At 37.1% G+C, this 16,446-nt stretch overlaps 1 protein-coding gene across 3 annotated transcripts in view; it reads right to left on the minus strand.

Moving 5' to 3' along the window:
* pknox2 (PBX/knotted 1 homeobox 2) overlaps positions 1-16,446 on the minus strand; it is a 327,926-nt gene that overhangs the window by 181,051 nt on the left and 130,429 nt on the right. For 2 of the 3 annotated variants that reach the window (XM_031904840.1, XM_031904839.1), the window contains exon 3: positions 1,608-1,707. The gene's annotated coding sequence lies outside the window, so the exon portion shown is untranslated. 3 annotated transcript variants of the gene reach the window in all.

Consider the following 16,446-nt stretch of genomic DNA (forward strand, 5'->3'; position numbering starts at 1 on the left):
GTACATGTATATTGTTTGTGCACAATTATCTTGTTTTTATACTATTTGTTTATGGATACTTTGTTTACATTGTCACAGCTATGGGTGGGTATTTTTTTGCCCTTTCGGGTATGTTGTAAGAGATTGTACTTTACATGCCCACCGCGGTTGCGATGGATGGCATTTGGGCATATACTATTTTGGTTATAATGGGGCCGAAAGGAAAACTGAGTCTTTGTGTTTTTTTTTTTAGTATGATCACTTATACACACAACTACCTCTCCTCTTGCATGCGCCTCTGGTTCCCAAACAGAAAATCCTTGGGAGCAGAGGAGCAGTGTACATCCCCAGCCTGACCCACACCCAACCTAAACCCGCAATGGCCATTCAAATTTCAACCCAAACCTGCCTCGGTTCCCATGGGTTTCAGCTAAACCCAAACATCACTACAACACTACCATATCTTTAAAAATCTGTTGAAAAATGTAAAAATAACTGCTACATTCTTTCTCAGAGATGTTCTGCTTTTCTTGATTATGTAAAAGAAATCTAAGGAGGGCACAGAGTTCACATAAATTAATAAGGAATAAGTAAACCTTTTTTTTTCTATCTCCAAACATGCTCTAAATAGTGCACAGAATAACATACCTTTCTTCCTGCATCTCATCTCATGTGGTTTCTGAGTAACAAGTAGCTCAACCACAGAGCTTTCATTTACTTCCTAGTTTAGCATTAAGCTCCACCCCCTTTTTTCTGAGCTCTCCTTCTCTCTTTGACTGTGAAGACGGTCAAAGAGAGGCCTACTTAATGCCCGATTGATTTCCATTGGAGCAGAGGCAGCAAGCACTCAGCTTCATGCTAGAAACCAAACTGGCTCAAAAAGCTGCACTTGGGCTGCTTAAGATTTAGAAACCACACGGGACTGAATGCAGAGAAAGGTATGTTATTCTGGGGGCTGTTTAGAATCTTTTCAGGAAATTTTAAAATAAAAGCCTTACTTATTCTATAAGAGTAATTATTAGTGATCAGAAAAAAGTTTCGGCAAGCATGGATTCACGGCGAATTTCCGCATTTTGCCAGTGACAAAAATTCTCCGGTGAAAAATTTGCTGTGTGCCAAAAAAAAGTTGGACGCGTTATTTTTTTGCCGCTTAACATTTCCAGCCTTTTGCCAATTTTTTTTTTAACATTTAGCAAATTTTTCGCCGAAGCAAAACGGGACAGATTCGCTCATTACTAGTAATTATTCCCTAACTTTATATTTCTATTTAGAAATAGGAGTGAGAGTTGCCATATTTTATACCTCTGCCTAGTCATACTCAATAAACACAACTGCAGCTGAACCCCTAGTACCATATCTATACTGCACTGTTCTACACAGAAAAGCTGACTGGCAGAGACAAGAAAAAACAGACATAAGCTACAAAATCTGGATCTGTTATGTAGTAATTAAAAAAGTAAACAGGACAGCTTAAAAGAGTAAATTAAACACAATTATTAATAGTGAAATTTAAGTAACAACATCTCCTCAAAATGCTCTCATTAGCTGATGAATTTCCTTTTAACCAAAGACATCCTGCTGTTTTGATCTATTCCATACTGCCAGTATGCCATGCAGACATGCCTTACCGTGCAATTGTGCTAAAAGCAAGAGACTTCTTGAAAGTATTTGCTCTGAATGTTACGTCGATATATTTAGCTGGGTTTCTGATGGTATAATCCAATGTACCTAGGAATGACATAAGTGGAAATAAACAGATTCAATTTATGCACATTAGCATTCCTATGTGTCACACTATAGGAAAGCAAAGAGTAAAAAAGAAAAGATAATAGGGCACAATTAAACCAAGTACATAAAGAGAAACAGTCAACAATTGACATATGGTATATACTAAAAATAGTTCTGCTCTAAACTTTAATAACTAGAAAAACAAATTATCCACATGAAATGGCAAATCTAGTAAAATAAATTCCAAGCTAAAGCTGAAAGGCAGAGCACTCTAATTCCTGCTGGGCCTTAAAATGAATATAAGTGATCACGTCACACAGATGCATACTTTCCAAGGATAAAAATCTACTGTTACTTTATCCTCCCAGTAGTTTCCAATAATGTTTTAAAGTTGAAAAAAGAGGAGTTAATAAAAAGAAAAATGCCTCAGCAGGGAAGTTCTGGGCAACAAGAATAAATCCAGAATCTAGTTTACATTGAAACCATTTATCGCTGATATTTGGTGTCAAGAAACAGGCAGCAGGTATGCAGAGAAATATACCTTATTAAATGCGCTGCTAGTGAGAGGCAGACACAGGACATGTCTATTTGAGACAAGCACTTTGTCCTATAATAAGAAACATTTGCAACCCAAGTACAAGGTGCAAAATCCATGCTCAAAATCTGCACATAAAGCACATCAGTGTGTGCATACATTTGGGTTAGAAGGGTGTTCTGCTGGCAGATCAGATATCAACATTCTATCAGTCTGTCTGTGAGCAGAGGCCATAGACATTCCTTTAAACCAGGGTTCCCAACCTTTTTACCCGTGAGCAACATTAAAGTAGATACAAAGTTTGGGAGCAATGCAAGCATGAATAAAGTTCCCATGGAGTGAACAATAAGGGCTGTAATTGGTTATTTGGCAGCCCGATGTGGACTGGCAAACTACAGGAGGCCGTGTTTGGCAGTACACATGGGGGCCTATTTATTATGCTGTAAAAAACAAAATTTGATGAAAAAGCTGCGTAAAAAACTGTGTAAGATACATGGTGAATTTCGGTGCCCGAATGTCAGATTTTCTGCCGTTACTTTACGTAAGTTTTTGAGAGTTTTGACTTTCATCCACCGATAAACACGCTTCTAAAAATCCCATAGGAATGAACAGAATATGGGTGAAATGAGTTTTTATGTATTAAGCTCTAAACTCACATTCTGATAAATCTGCCCCTCTGTGTGTATAAGTTAACAAGTGCTTATACAAGCAATATAACAAAGAAAATCAGGGCCATGTAATAAAATATTGGCTATTGCACAAATGCAAATTCTATTTATAATTATGTTTTTCAACAGAATGAAAAAAAGTGTTCTCCCACTTCATTAATGCTGATGCAGTTCCTGAATGTGTCTTAGCTGATTCTCACAAAAGTTAAAGGGTTTGTATAAGGGTTTGTGTGAGTGTGGGGTGGAGCCCATCCTATTGCTCTGTAGTTTAGCCAAGCTGATATGCACTGTTGGCTGTGTTCTTTGGCAGTACAGTTATTTACAATAGTTTTTATAGCAGTTGATGTTACAGATTTACAGTTATGGTTCTCGATCATCTGCCACTGGGCCGGAGAAACGAAGCCCTAACACAAGTCGAATGTTTTTTATGGAATGGGTATGGTCTTTAACATCCAAATCCCTAACTGCTCTTCAAAAACACCAAAAGTTATTACTTCAATAAAAATAAAGAACGTTTCCAAAGCCATTAGTGCTTATTATGACCACATCAAAAGTTTCCACAAACACATGCCTGCCAGTCACAGCCATGGTTCAAACATAAAACATTGGCAATCTTTTCAATGAGATCCCCGCTTTGAGTAGTGAAGTTCCTGGCAAAGTCCCGGTGGAGCTCATTGTTACTTTATTTTATGCATTGGAAAGGAATCCACCCAGACTCCTTAAGGTGAAGATTTGAGAGCTAAGGCCACAAAAAGCTATATGGCTGCCAACAGCAGAATGAGGTCACTGCATTGAGTGCAGCCTCCGGGCTCTGTGATATTATACAATGCGCGTAATCTCACAAGGGTTTAGGAGTTAAACAGAGATTCATAATGCAGACGCTGGCTTTCTGTGATTGCTTCCAAGCATAAGAAAATCTTTCTGAAACAGTATTACCCAGGCAGTGTCTTGTTTACACAGATTAAACATTAGTTTCCTGTGCTAAGGGCATTTAATTTGAGCTGTTCTTATCAAAAAGTTGCAAAAATACCGTAGCAACGTTTTTCATAAATGCTCCAAATCTAAGGCTCCTGCTTTCTAAACTGAACTTCCAGATCCTTTCTAAGAAGAAAGTGGAACAAAATGAAACGTTTAATATAAGTATGACATCAAATCGTGCACATAAACTTTAGCATATGTGTGTACTTGTAAGTAGGAGTGCTGTGCCTTAGAGTGCCAACTGAAAAAAGGGATGATTTGAGCCCCTTTTTTTGCATGTTGTGCCATATATAGTGAATTACCACTAACTCTAATGGGGCAATTTACTAACCATCGGAAAAAAAAATTCAGATGTAGTGCTAAAAGTCGCAAAACAAAAACTCATAACTTTTTAGAGATTTAGTATCCATCAAAACGGGTAAAAATCCGAATTTGTCAGCTAAAACTGGCCAAGATCATGAAGAAGTCAATAGCAGATGTCCCTTCCCTGGAGGATCTGTCTTTTGCTTCAAAACTTTAGAGGTTTTGCATTTTTGATACTGTTTTTTTGTGTGACACTTAAAAAAAGTTGCAGTTTTCATGCAACAAGTGAAAGAATTTTTGCAACTTTTCCTGTACTGACTTTTTCAGTTCACATTCATGGAAATGAGTATATTCGAATTTTAAAATTAAAAAAATGAGACATTTTTAGAGTTTTAGTAAATTTGCCCCAAAGCCAAACATTACAGTTATAGGGTTAGGGGGAGCATTAAGCTTAGGAGGGAGAAGGATTGTGCACACATGCTGGAGGGCTGATAATGGATTGAGAAAGGAATATGGAGGAAAAAAAGATGGCAATTGCACTTGAAAATAATGCACTTTGTTCACTGCACTTGCAATCATAAATGACACCTAAAAAGGGATTGCTGAAAGTCATGTAAATTGTAGCTTCTATTAGTATATATATATATAAAAAAAAGCTTAAATAAGCACAGCACTTATCTGGCACAAATATGTCTTATTTTGCACATTATTCTATATATTTCCAGTTTTCAAATACTGACATGTTTTTACATATCTATAATAAATGTATATGATATATGTGATTTTACCAAGTCGCTTAAAGTGGTGCCGTACAGACTTAGATGTCACTGAGGGGTTAAACTTCCAAGGGTTAACATGAGCTATTATTATTATTATTTTATATATATATTACTGCCTGAGCTGTGTTTGCCGTTTCTTATTATTCAAACAGATTTTATTAGTAACAAATAATTTATGAATTCATTAAAAAATAAGTAGGATTGTTAAAAAAAACAAACAAAAAACAAGCATGCGTTTGGGTTGAGAGGCACACCTTATTAAAGCAATGCTAAAGAAAGATTCTCTATACTTTCCTTACAGCTAACTGTCCCGCAGGCTACAGAACGTCCTCTGAAACTGCTATCACCCTGCATTTCCCCTAACGCCTAATTAACAGCGAGGATGATGGGGCTGCATCACCATGGGAGGCCTGTGCTATGGCTTAGAAAAAGAGTAAAAGAAAGAGAGCAGGAATCTCGGCAACAAAATCAATGCCTTTTCTTATTCCCCTGTGTTCTGTTACTCTAAAGGAGAAAGGATTTATTAGAGCACACATTTGCACAACTACAAGGAACTCTCAAACTGCTTACCCATCCCTCAGGAAATAGACACACAAAGCAAAACAAAATTCATAGTGCACTTTTTATGAGTTTTTACAGTAAGGGAAAAGGAATGCTGAGCCTCCTGGAAGATGGAAATCTTGGATGCACAAAACATCAGCACAGCTCTCACCAATTAGGAATGTGGTAGACTCCAGTTATGTCAGTTGCCTTATAGGGGACCTGTCATCCAAACAAAAATCTGTATAATTACAGCCCTGTTCAAAATTAAACATAAAATCCAAATTCCATTTTTTATTAACACATCCATACCCATTATAAAGTAATTTAAAAATCCCACCTGTCAATCATATATTGCCTGCCCTGCCTCTATGCCTTAGGCATAGAGGCGGGGCAGACAATTACTTTCACTTTCCATTCAGCAATTCGTAGATATCACTACCCTCCTCACTCTTCCCCTTTCTCCTCACCATCTTATTGTGTAGCCAGAACTTGGGCTTGGCCATCAGGTCCCCCATTCTGGCACATAATCAAGATTTTGGCACAATGTAAAGCTTTCCTTACTGAAAAAAATGCCTGCCTGCTTGTTGTAGTTGTATAATTCCAAGACTGAAGGAAACAAGATGTAAATAACTTATATAGCTTAAGTGACGTTTATTATCGTTGACTTACCCAATAGAAAAATATTTGGAAACATTTCTTAGAGTGACAGGTCCCCTTTAAGAAACACTATTGTGTGGTTACAAGCAATGGTTCATATTCATTTCTACATTGGCACCTTTTCTTTTACCCTTCTGAGAACTACACAAAATGATCGTAAATTGATTAATGTAATTGAAAAATATATCAAACATTTACCAAAATCTGGATAATGTAATAAAAGTTGCAATAGTTGGTTTAGGTCTAGTAACCAATCAGCAGGTACCATCAACTGGTCAGTTCTCTGAGAAATGGGTTACTAGATTTGGCAGCTTTTGCTCCTTATAGCATACAACCCCCAAAGTTGGCAACACATCCTAGAAGTGTTTGTTTTTTTAATGTCTAATGTGCAACATTAAAGCACAAAATAACTGCAAATTATTGACACATCTTTTTCTGTAAATACACCCTCCACAAACTCATACGGCTTCCATCAAAAGAATGGATGCAGCAGTTATATATTAAATGGCAAGGCTCAAGCATAATATCTGTATTTATAATGAAGGAAAAGCGCTGCTTTTAAGATTCACACATCCATTCATGCAACTATAACAAGTAACACCTGACCCTATAAGTTGCCTGACACCTTGGTAATTCTATCACAGTAACCCCACAGCATTCACACCCCTGTGAGTTTCAGGTGTCACCTCTTGAAGAGTAACAATGTGCCACTGGGTTTGGATTAGTAGAAGAGGTTAGATGCCAAGGAATTCCCATACCTGAACTGAAGAAGCTTCTCGCATGAGTAGTGAAATGTCTTTAATGATTACTTAGCAAGTCCAGTTCCTTTAGATTTACTTCTACTAGATATAGCATGACCTGGATGAATGAAAATCTTCATAGTCAGATTTTAAGGTTGTGTATAAAAATACACTTAAGTACATAAGTTCACTCAATGTATCAGAATGATTACCAGTGGTTTTAATGGGTGCAGATCAGTAAAATTCCCAGAATTAACTTTAATAAATTTGCCCTTAAATTAAATATATGTATCATTGATTTTAGGACATTGCTGTCCAACTGTTTTCATATAGGGAGCAAAATACCTTACAAACTATATCAAAATAAAGATTTCATGCATGGAAACCTACTGAGCCCTTATGGCACTCCCTTTTGTTCTAGCAAAAAAGCAAATCACACACTGCAAAACTTTTAATTTCCCTAGAAAATTATTTTAATCAATTTTTATATCATTCAGTGTTATGTTTAGTGCCTCTGAAGGTAAATATAAAAATTTCAGAATTTGACTGAACTGAAATTTTAAGATTAAATGACGTTGGCATTCTAAGGGCTTATTTACTATGTATGGGGCAAAGTGCTTTGTTTTTAGACAATGTACATTGCCCCTCTAGGTAGCTCCCTGTGGCAAAGAACTTTGTGTTCCTATAATGGAGTGCAAAGTGCTTTACAGCAGCAAGGCTGCATTCAGAAAGGCCAGTTGTTCCCCTGATACACATCCTAAGCTTGTGTGGAATTCAGACACACAGGCTAGGGAGCTCAAAGGGGCAGAGAACACCCTGCACAGACTATTTCCCCAAGTACAACTGATAAGTGTGTGCCTTAAAGAGTGCAATTTGTGCCCCTTAGTGCACTTGCAAATGGGGCAATCATATATAAATGCTTTAGTGTTAGACTTCTCCTTCTGAGTGTAGGGATAATTAGGAGACACAATTAACAATCTTATAGGACATTCACACAAAGTAACAGGTCAGACAGATGGCTCTCTTAACCAAAACGCGTGAACTTCATTCCGAACAATAATATTTATGTTATAAAGAATAATTGTGGTTTTATTCTGTAATCAAGTTCCCAGTGAAGTTATGAGCCAGTTTTTGAGCCATTTCTAACCATGTCTGAGCATACTATTGTCACAAATAACCATTTTTATCCCGGTGTTATAAAGAACCATTTGCAAAGAGCGCTTAATAGAACTGCCTTATCCTTCTTTGCAGCATTGACTGTTTGGGGAGTTTCAGCACTTAAGATGTTAATAGCCTAGAGGAAGGAATATGACAAGTTACAAATGATACAAATCTGCATGACAACCACACACTTCCTCTCTCTTCAGAAAAAGCTGTCTCACTGCACAAGGCCAATAAATAATAGAAAGTTAAAGTACCCTGAAGTAGTCGGCACCACACTGTTTGGCCTCAGGCGCATGAGATATAGAGGGAGAATGGAAATATGCTGCCCGCTAGGTCTGGAACTGTGGGATTAATAACGCATCAATTTTAATGCTGCGGCCTTTTTTTCTGCTTCACGAACAGCAAAGTGAATGTTTGAGGATCTCAGCAGGGGGCTAATGAGGAGTCTGATTAGTTATTCAGATTTTTTTTCCACATAGTAATGTTCCATCCTAGTGTGGGGAGATGAAAAGGAACTCACACAAAACAGTGATAAAATTAAAGGCAGATGTCAGTAAGAAAGATAGGTAGACAGACAGATAGCATAGATGATAGACAGATGGATTTAATTAATTTGATCAGTTTGTCAAACAAAGCCACATATTTGATTGTTTTTCAACAATTACAATATATACTTGACGAGAAATTAATAAACTGATGGGTCCAAATCCAGAAAGGAGGTCAGCCTAATAATAGTGGCCATACACGGGCCGATTCTAGCTGCCGATATCGGTCCCTTAGACTGACTCGGCAGCTTACCGGCCCATGTAGGGGCACTAATGATGGGCCTGCCCGACCAAAGGATCAGGGACTGCATCGGCTCGTTGATGCGGTCCCCAAAACGACTGTGCTTATACCCGTCGTTCTAATTCGATTGCTTGGCCCCAGGGCCAAATGAATGAATTAGCCTGATATTATACACCCATAGGTGGGGATATCAGGAGAAGATTCGATCCCTTGGTGACCTCGACCTCGGTCGGGCAGGCCCATCATTAGTGCCCCTACATGGGCCGGTAAGCTGCCGAGTCAGTCTAAGGGACCGATATCGGCAGCTAGAATCGGCCCGTGTATGGCCACTATTATTAGGCTGACCTCCTTTCTGGATTTGGACCCATCAGTTTATTAATTTCTCGTCAAGTATATATTGTAATTGTTGAAAAACTATCAAATCGAATCTTAGCGTGTATGGCCACCTTATTAACAAATTAGTAACAGATCAGAACGCTATTCTCAAACACAAAGATCTGCAGTGCAAAGTGCAAAGTGCAGAGCAGGGTGCAAACATGCAAAAAAAATGGTAGTTTGGGACTTTACACCCTGCTGTGCATTTTGGAAATCATTATTTGTTTGGTCTAAACAGATGAAAGTCTGACTGACAGATATCCATAGAACAATCATTCCATGGACATATATCTCCTGAAAATCATATGAAACAAAGGATCTAATGACAATAAGGGAATGTATATGGGCAGCTTTAATCTGAGAAGGTGTTTCAAAGAAGGACTTCCTAATTCTGCACTGGGTAATACATATATATGTATAAAGTGGGAGCACCAAATGGATGATTTCCTGCTTTATCAAATGGAAGGCTATAATATAGCTTTTTGCCGTAACCCATATGTTTAAATGGTTTTTTTCTTCCATCATTTGTGCAGAAGCAGGAGTAAGAGTTCCCCCATTCCTGGTCTAACAATGACTAGAATCACTCCATCTGTGAGGCTGAAACAGATGGTACATTATGAAATCTTATGAAACATCCTCAGTGCTTAGTAAATAAATGATTAAGTTAAGTATAATATTAATGGATCTCCTTGAAAATCAGACTAGTCAGACAGCATTACAAAGGGAAACAATTATACATTCTTTTACTTTTCAAAAGGCTTTTATTCTTTCTTTGTTAAGGGAGGTTTGCTAAAGGCAAACTATTTATATATTCTTAGGTCTGCAAATCATATTGGCATCCCAAATAAGCAAATCTTTCATTTGACAGACACATTATTTACAACTGATTATTTCTACCCAACCATATGTCCATTATCAATATATATAGGACATTAAGACATTCTGTTAAGCTACCAAGAGATGTTTGTCCACATATTGCAATATACTTCAAGCTGACCAAGTATGTCAGTCATCTCCTGTCTGGCCAGTGCTACACCATATCTGATTCATAAGAATTCTACTGCTTCAATTTACATTTAACAGAGTTTTACCTGCAACTTACTTGCTTTCAAGGTTAAAATCCTCAAATGGTTGCCCTTTTATTGGCTCCACAGAGATCACCTGCCTGTAGCTGGAGAGGGTGTGAGCTACAGTCGGGTTATTACAACCCAATGCACAGAATGTCTTATTGTCCTATATATATATTCATAATTGTTAGTGGAGCACCTCTTGTTGCTGTCTGTATGAATTTTGTGGTCACAGCTTCATTGCACCCCACCTAATGGTTAAAATTCCGTGCACGCCTATAAATTAAGAAGCCGGTAGAGAGCTGCCGGCAGCGTAAAGTTGTGGGCAGGGAGGGCAAGTGGAAGAGCTCAGCACGAACTCATCCGCAACCTGCAGGTGATGTGCCGATGTCGGCCTGAACCTTGACATATTTAAAAAAGCAGGGTAGGTGTTTGCAAATGTGAGTGTTCCCAAACCCAGCACTGTGAATCTGATTAATTAAGATTAAAGCTTTCAAAATGCAGTGAGCTACATTCGATCGACCACAAGTTCACAGTTCATGCAGTTCATCACTAATAATGGGTCCAAAGTAAAAGTATAGACGGAGCACTCGGATCACCTCTTTGTTAAAAAATCACTTTTATTTTTTATTATTGCTTGCATTAAAATCATCACAGAGTCACTAATAAAGGAAAAGCTGAAATTATGGTTTTTATCTACCTTTCTTTTCCTAAAGTATTGAGTCGTGATTTTTCAATCTGTTGTGAAAAAGCACAAATGGGGGACACAGAATCAAAACCATGTGACTGCCCAATTTCTGAAGGTGAAAAATATCCTGGGAGCAACAACATTCGTAATGATGGGTATATTTGTATTAATATTTTCATGTAATTTTAAATGAATGCTATAATAAATAAAAGGTGTTTTGTGTAGGAGGAAACACATAATTGCTCTCATGCTGAATTACTGAACAAAAACGTACTTTTAAAAAACAGTGCATTAAATGTATTGGAGTGGGATCTATGCTTTCGTCTCCAAGGAGGTCTTCTCAATAAGATCTTCACAAGATAAGAAAATTCTTTTATGAGCTTGCTCATTAAGTTGGCAAGCAAAGCGGTGATAACTCTATGTTTTCAGTTTTTTAGAACATCTGTGGGCAGCATATCAGCTTTTATCTTCCCAGATTTTTCATATATTTATTTGTATTTTCTCCCTTTAAAGGGACAGTTCACCTTTGGATTAAATTTTTGTACCTTGTAGACAGTGATATTCTGGGACAATTTTTAAATTGGTATTCATTTTTCAACTTTTATTTATTTTTAGTTTATTCTCAGTAGCTCCCCAGTTTGGTATTTCAGCAGCCATATGGTAGCTAGGGTCTTATTTTTCCTAGCAACCAGGCAGTGGTTTGAGTAAGAGACTTGAATAGGCAAAGGAGTAAAGGAAGATTAGCAATAAAAAGTAACAATAATATTTTGGCTGCCATGATCTGTGACCCCCATTTAAAAGCTAACATATTAACATATTAACATATTAAAAATTATCCTAAAGGTAAACTCATTTAACCACAATGTAATTTTACCTTCCCATTTACTTCAATGCATTCCGGTGCAATTCTTTTTTTGCGGGGGGGGGGTAGTATTTTCTGTGGTTTGGTGAACTTGCTGGTTTTAATTAAAATGCAGCTTTTAAAATAATGATATTATTTTCTGAACCTGAGGGCTCATTTACTAATGGTAGCCATAGTACTTATGTTTAGCGATAGCACTTCTGCCTGGGGACTTGCTACTATCTATACCTCATGTTGGATAAATATTTTCTGGTGCAAGGTGCAGAATGTAGCATCAGCGGGACCAGGCCAGGACTGTCCTTGGGCATGCAACAAGATGCAAAATCCTATGCTGGCCCTTACCTTTTCTCTTAACTGAACGATGTGTGAGGTAGGGGACAGTTAGGAGACAAATAAGTGGTGGGAGGGAGGACACCCTTTCATCACTATGAACGCCCCATAAAAATATGAACACTGAAGGAAGCTGAAGGAGCACAAAGACATTTATTAATTCAATGAGAGAGGAATGCAGTGCACAAATGATCATCTGCACCCACTTTTTTTGCACTTTGCACTTTGCACACTGCCTTTCCAATTGTAAATGAGCTATATACATTTTATTACAAAAAAAGAATTACTGTTAATGTATAAGCTTTACTGTATAAAAGAAGAATGTAAGGCTACTTAATGATTAATAGTGAAGTTTGTATATTTATATTAAAATAATTACTGCATAATAAATCTAGTGAAGGTTGTATATTTATTTATATTACGTAATAAATATAATCACTGAATGGTTATTACTTATGGTATATCTTCAAGAGCTTTAGAAGTCTTACTTTATGTAATATATTCAGTTATACAATGTATTTTGATGGTCCTGTAAAACAAACATGTAAGTTGTGTTTTATGCGAGCTGGCAAAGCTGAATTAGCCTCCTGCTTTTGTTAGTTCATGTGACATTTGAACAGTATAATGTGTTGGCTCAGCCTTACAAGAAAAAGTCAAAGATATTTAAAATGAATGATTAGAATCTATGCTTAAAGGAGAAGAAAAGTTATTTTGGCATTTTACCGCCTCCCGTAAGAATTCTTATGGGAGGGGGAGCAGGATTGGGGAGAGAGGAGAGAACTGTGCAGACTCTGGTCCCTGATTTTTCTGAGAGAGGAAGTCAGATACCCTAATAACATGTTTACAAAAAAAGGAGACAAGAAATCCTGTGTTTGTTTTGACAGAGGACTGGCTGTATTTACATAGACCTTTCTGATAAAGCTTACTTAGTTTTTACCTTCCCTTCTCCTTTAAAGCAATTATTTTTTTAAAAACTATTTATGTAAAAATCCCATCCTTGTGTCTGTTGACCATTTTTATGCTAGAATAAAATGCCCATGATTGATAATGGCGGGTAATACAAATTTTCAGGTGACTTTTTATGATGTTTTACTTACAAAAACTGATGCTCAGTCTGAATATAAGGATTTGGGTCCCCGATTGCAAACATATCAAAGCTACCACACAAGAATACCACCATAAAATTAGATACAAAATATAGCAAAAAATCGTGGGGTTGAATGAGGTAAGACTGCAAGAAAAACTCACACAGATACTTTCATATACGCTGATTGAAGTTAATTAATCAGCTGGGTCCTAATTATTTCCTGTAAGTTGCAATTTAACCACAAGTCATAAATTTGAATAGTCTGAAGAGTCCAGACTAGACAAGTTAACAGAATCATGTGGTGCATGCAAATCCAGCATTTTATTGTTATTTATAATAATAATTTATAATAATAATAATAATAATAATAATAATAATAATAATATAATATGTATATAATATACACAGTGAAAGGTTTGAAATATTCTATCACCAAACATACTTAATTCTTTTGCATACGAACACAGAACACAAATACAGACTGTACACACTATATGCTGTACAGATGTAAAAGCATTTACAAATGACCACCATTCCCCTAAAGGCTTTTCAACTTTCCTAAAATGGATTGGGATGTGACACTGCACACAAGTATAAACTGCAATTAGTGGTGGTAGGTAATTTAAGTCGCTGCTTAGTGGCACCCACCATCAAATATGGCCCAGTATGGGCACTTAAGTGGTCATTTATATATGAAATTGAAGGCAGGTTACAGAGTGCAAAAACAAGTGCAATCTGTTATTTTGTTGCACTGAATTACATATGAATTACTGCATGTCTCTGTCCTCTGTGGCTGCCCCCATTAATTCTTTGTTTGGGAAAACTGTATCCATGAGGGTAGGGAAGGCACATTAGGGAGGAGATGCAAATGCAGGCCACAAGGGAACCCTATACTTAATGCTTACAATAAGGGCAGGGCTGGTGTGCACCTACCAATACTGCACTTTATACCTTGTGTCAGATTTTTTTATCCGGCACGTGGTGCAGATAGTATGCAGACCCAGGGTAGTAGTGTTGTCCTGTGCTCCTTTAGTCCACCTGTTGCAATAGGGCTTCAATCTTTTTCTTGTTTGTAAACCTTTGTCTCCTGACAATACTAGAACACAGAAAAAGAACCAAGACTCACTGATGCTTATTTACCAGCAAATGTGCATCGGAGCAATAACCCATATCAAACAATCAGTACTTGAGCTTTGTTCAGCCAGCTGCAAGTAGGGCTATGGAAGCAAACATCTGACTAGTTATTATGGATTACTGCTGAGGTGCAAATTTGCCCAGTACTAACAGTACACCATGGAACCTGTGCACCATAATAGCCATACTATCTGCATGATGCACAAAAGTAAACAGATGATTGATAATAAACAGACAGATAAACAGAATGAGAACATCAAGTCCACCCCTTTACAATGTATTACTTTACATTTTACACTCCCTTTTGTATAGCTAAAACCATCAATTCCGCTCTTCAGTATATTTATCCCTTGCCCTTTAGGGTATCCTCACAACATCTGGTATTTGTTTTTCGTCTTAAAAAAGATGATAATTTTATGAGCCTGATATAAAATACATTTATATTTTGCTAAAACGTAAACTACTAACACATTAAATTTAATGTATTAAACACAGAGGAGCATAATATCATACCATAAAACTGACATAATTTTACTCTCAATAAAAGTAATATACAAAATGTGAAAGGAAACAGTTTAAACAGCCTTATCTGGTTGGCGTTTGTACTGATGTTCATTCCAAAGGTCCACTAGCCCATATTGTGGAACGTTTCCCAGACAATCAATACACACGCCAATCAGATTAGCCTATTTCTTATGTACAACCTGTACAGTAAGGGATTATATATATAAGCATGTGCTATATTGTGCATAGTTCACTATTACACTGTTGCTCTTTCTATACGATTTTGCTAATCAGTTTAACAATTTACTTAGTGTGATGCAATCTAACGTATCTAATCTAATGTATACTTTGCACTTGTGATATCATGAAGGGTTGTTTGGGAGGCATTTTTTGGGGGGGTCATCAAATCATAAATGTCCCAAAGCCACTGGCACAAAATCTGGGTGCTCCTTCTATTACTGCATAAAACTGCAAAATCTTTGGAAAGTTTGCACACATATTACATCCCTTTCCCAACCCATTCTAAATGTAGAAACACCGACAACATTTGTCCTGCTTATATGATGTTGCACAATTCAATATTATATTATACACCTATCATCACTGGCTTCCTTCCTGTGGAGCTCAAAAGGACTCATTTACAAACATAGGTGCTAAATTGCACAAGTGGATTTGACCAATAGCAGCAAATCAGGTTCTTGCTTTTATTAATAGGTATCATCTCAGTTTTTTAAGAGCAACCACATTTTAGCCACAATTGTTTCATAAATCAACTGGCATTTTGACTCCAAGCACCAGAAATGAACACATTCCAACACCAAAGATTTTTATCACAATTGTGGGAAGCAGTTACACTGCAATTGTGGCAAAACACTGCATTGTGGGTAAAAATATGGCAACTTGTGCCCAAAATTGCACTTTGTATACTGCACTAGTGCTTATAAAGAGTCTTAATATATTTACACTTTCATGTTGAGGGAGCTTGCCAGTAAGTTTAGGTTCTTGTTGGTTTGACAAACCACAGACTTTGCAGAATCAGTATAAGTGACTTTTGAGGGCTGAAGTAAAATTGTTCCAAGAGTAAGCTCATACTGTAGTCATAAGGGAATGCTATTTGCAAAGCATGGAACATGGGATTTCTGGCTTTTGTTATCAGACAGCTATCAGTTATCAGTTATCAGACTGCACACACTGGTAAGTCAAAACTGACATCTTGTTATGGACAAAAAATTCTTCACAGCTGACTATTGAGTGGTTATAGAACTTTTACAGAACGGTTATGAATATTTCAGCTCTGTCCTGCCCCTACAGTGCACTCTATTTATTGTGTTCATGTTTGTCTTTAAAGAGCTCTAATTAAAACGTAAAAAAAAGATGTAAAATGTATGTTCTTTTCTAGAAAACATGATCCTAGTTATAGCTGCCAACCACAACGAGGTCAACTAAAACTCCTTGTATTATGGGTCACTGCAGATCTAGGAAACCCTGCAGCATGGCCCAAAATGTAAAGGCTATGGGGCCTACTTATAAAGCTCTGAA

This window comes from Xenopus tropicalis, chromosome 7 (genome assembly GCF_000004195.4).
Source record: "Xenopus tropicalis strain Nigerian chromosome 7, UCB_Xtro_10.0, whole genome shotgun sequence".
Classification (NCBI taxonomy): Eukaryota; Metazoa; Chordata; class Amphibia; order Anura; family Pipidae; genus Xenopus; species Xenopus tropicalis.